This window comes from Helobdella robusta (assembly GCF_000326865.2).
Source record: "Helobdella robusta unplaced genomic scaffold HELROscaffold_11, whole genome shotgun sequence".
Classification (NCBI taxonomy): domain Eukaryota; kingdom Metazoa; phylum Annelida; class Clitellata; order Rhynchobdellida; family Glossiphoniidae; genus Helobdella; species Helobdella robusta.
Genome location: NW_008703617.1, coordinates 2,415,911 through 2,419,969, shown reverse-complemented (window position 1 = coordinate 2,419,969; position 4,059 = coordinate 2,415,911). Strand labels below are relative to the sequence as shown.

Genomic DNA, 4,059 nt, shown 5'->3' with positions numbered 1-4,059 from the left:
TACAAACATAATAACGCCAAACATTCGGTAGAATTTATAGAATATTGTAAAAATTATGGTCTATTACCAGCATATATATATATATATACGCACACACATGTGTTAATATTATTATTAATATTGGGACATTGTTGAATTCAACTAAACTGATATAACAACGCATAGTAAATATTTCTAGTAGTTAAAGTTAGAACAACATTTAAACGATATAAAACATTTTCTTCTCTATATCCAAATATTTTTTTTTTACAAAATTTCATACTTTCATATAAAATTTATCTTCAACTCTACACAACAACAACAAAGACGACGACGACGCAAATATGTACGTAAAAAGCAGTTTTGTTATATTATTACTGTTGTTGTTTTGTTAAACGTTAGCAGTGCAATAAGAATGCAGCATCAGGAGTGGCAAATACACCACCTCAAAATTCCATCAAACATAAATTCCCCTCATTTTAATAAGTAATAACCTCGAATTATATAATGAAACAACCATTATAATCAATAATACATACGTGTTATGTTGTTGTATTTCACTAGCAAGCTTATAGTCAATGTATGACCATTTAATATATATTTATATATATGTAACGCAAACAGACGCAGTCAATATGAAATCACCAAAAAAATTCAAATGAAACCTCATTGATCAAAGTGTATCTTATTATTATTGTCTCTTGGATATTTCTGTTAGTTTTATAGACAGTATGAGGTGTATTAGAAGATGCAAAAGTCAAAAGTTGAGAGAGAAATTAAGAGCAATCTGAAGGAATCAGGCGGGAGTGTAAAGGTAGGAAATAATCCAGTCAGAACGCCTAACCCATATGAGTATTGAATAGGATAGGTTCGCGCTGAAACTAAACAACCGATTCAAAAGTGTAACTATTGAGTTAATCGACCAAATGGATATCTCATTAATATTAATAATAATAATAAATAATAATAATGAATAATAATAATAATAATGATATAGATGAAAGATTTACAGAGGACAATACAACGTAAAAATACAAACGTTAGCTTTAATAAAAATTTAACAAATCATCAATTAGATACGAGATACCAATGTAGTGAGCGATCGATCAAGAAAACAAAAACAGAATTCGAGAATGAATGAATGTATGTACGAAAGAATGAATGAATTAACGAATGAACGAACGAACAAATGAATTAACTTTTGTAGACTAATGAATGTGTATATAGGTCACACATATGTTCAGCAATGCTAGGAGTCAACAGAATTAAATAAAAATTATACTCAAATGGAAAATTTCACGGAAAACCCGCAAAATTCAGCACGATGGATATTAATGTTATTCCACAGTTGATTTAAATAAACATTACCACTCCACTCCGCGCCAAATGTTTCTAAATTATCTATTTTCTAGTAATTAAAATAGTACAATTATGAAGGTACGAAGAAATAAATTGAAGTAGGAAAATAAATTTAACTAATTAATTAATTAATTAAGACAACACTTTGATTACTCCCAAAACATTTTATGAAAAAATTTTTTTTGAATTTTTGATAAATTCTCTCTCTCTCTCTCTCTCTCTCTCTCTATATATATATATATATATATATATATATATATACACACACTTTTGGTTTAAACAATTTTTTATAAAGATGACTGCGTTTTCGGCATTATTCAACTTGCAGTTGAGTTTCTCAATTTAATAAAAGTCTCGTTAGAAAAATTGAGAAACTCAACTACAAGTTGAATAATGTCGAAAACGCAGTGATCTTTATAAATAATTGTATATATACACATATATATTGTATATATATATATATTAGATTAAGACTGTCAGAAATGCAATTATTGATGAAAATCACAGCATGTACCGCGTTAGTTAGCTTCCATTATCGATGATTCCTCTGTTTCTAAATTTATTAGTGGGAATGATTCCAATTGCACGAATCGGCTAGTCGTAGATTATAACGGTTGTTATTATAATGTAAGACTACAACAAGGAATTAATACTATAGAGACAAAACGTATCAATTCGAACACCGAAGATGGTACAGGAATACCGAAAAAGCCTTTTTGTTCTATAATGCTTAAAATATATAAATGAAAACTTTGGTTTTGAACTCAAGAAACTTAACAATGATTTACGATCAACTGTTAGAAAAATGTAACAGGAAGCTAACTAACGCGGAACAAGCTGTGATTTTCATCTATAGAACATTTTATATGTCTGTCAGTAACATCAATATTATTACCGATATATGACTGTTCGTTATAATTAATAATGATATTATTATTTTAGTCATTTATGTGCACGCTATAAAACTATATATTTATTTGACCTAACTAACTAATCAATCAACCAATTAGTCAATTAAGTAACTGTTAAATTAACCAGTCAATCAATTGATCGATTGACTGGTTAATTGTCTTCAAATACATAACTTCACTAAATAAAGATGCAATATAAACGAACGCTGAACCGACGACGACGTTAAGCAAATAAGCACGAGATACCCTATAAAAATTTTAAATATGAAATAAACAATAACAATAAATAAACAAATAAATAACAATAATAATAAAATGATTAATGTGATTTAATTAATGAGAGTAATAAAGAAAAAGAATCAGTAGAGATTGTGATTTACCAAAATGTGTAGCAGAACAGTAAACATTACCATATATATATATATATATATATATATATATATATATATATATATATATATATATATATATATATATATACACATAATACAATTTTCATGAAATTCTATAGCCTTAGTATTATTTACCGAGAAGAGATATATCAATCAATCAATCAAAGATAAGAGATTAGTAGATGGTTTATAAAAGCGAATTATATTTAGATATAATACTAGATATCAGGAGATTAACCAAATGAAAAGATCAAGGAGATTAAAGGCATATAAATATAAAATTATTATGTCATAAAAAATAGTTAACAAAACTCTGGGATTATAGAAAAAAAGAATAGAACAAATTTTTAAAAAAATTAACGAAAAACATTAGTTACATAAGAGCCGTATTAATACCTCTATTTTCTTCTTAGTCCAAAAGCTTCAAGCCAAGTAGGCACATCACAACATTACAACGCCACACCACACGCGTGTGTGTCGTTGTTATTTTAACTATCTCCTGAGACCTGTACAAATCAATTTATGACGTGACACACATTCGCCCCACGATGAAAAAATATTTAAAAATAAGATGAGTGATGAAAAATCTCAGGCAAGTTTCAAAACGTGTGAGCACACGCGAACTGTATATATATATATATATATATACACATATAAACATATATATATATATATTCCTATACATGTAAATGTGACTGTACTTGATTCACTTGCAAACCACACATGCATGCATGCACGCATTCTAGCATGTACAGTACATACATGTTAAACATAAATGCGTACGTATATTAATTATACGTATATATATATATATATTACATTATATAAACGTGTAGGATTTGTTGTCTGAACAGCAGAAGAGTAAATTGTGAAATTGTAATGAAAAAAATGTATAACATCGAACTTATCATCGTATAAAGCAACTAAAATAAAAAATGAAAAAACTTATACATCCTATTGAAAAAACAAAATGAATGAATGAATGGATGAATGAAGAAATGAATGAACGAACAAAAGAAATTAAAGCCAGGCAAAAAACCTTCTTGTAAATTGAAATAAAAAGCTTGGCAGGTAACACCCAACTGAACTAAACATTATAACTCTATGAATTCCGCTCACTAAGACTGAAAGCTAGCAACACATTAACACAATTGTTATTGTTACGTAATGTTATATCGTTAGACAAACGTTATTATTATATGCCATATAAATATTACTGACTGTGTTAACATTGAAATTTGGGTGTGTATTATTATCATATCATACTATCGTCTTTATTAAAAGTTCTCAAGTTAACTTCAAATCACACATAGCACGGTAACTTCAGCCTATTTTCAATCAAGTTTTTAAGCAATACATACACACGCATACACACACACACGTAAACACACACACACGTAAACACACACACACGAAAC

General features: G+C 27.9%; 1 protein-coding gene across 1 annotated transcript in view; it reads right to left on the bottom strand.

The window, feature by feature from the left end:
• Window positions 1-2,988: 2,988 nt before the first annotated feature.
• The window catches only part of HELRODRAFT_190193 (hypothetical protein), a 7,449-nt gene continuing 6,378 nt past the window's right edge, over window positions 2,989-4,059 (bottom strand). The window contains exon 18 of the mRNA XM_009012845.1: window positions 2,989-3,013. The gene's annotated coding sequence lies outside the window, so the exon portion shown is untranslated. The remainder of the gene's footprint in view (window positions 3,014-4,059) is intronic.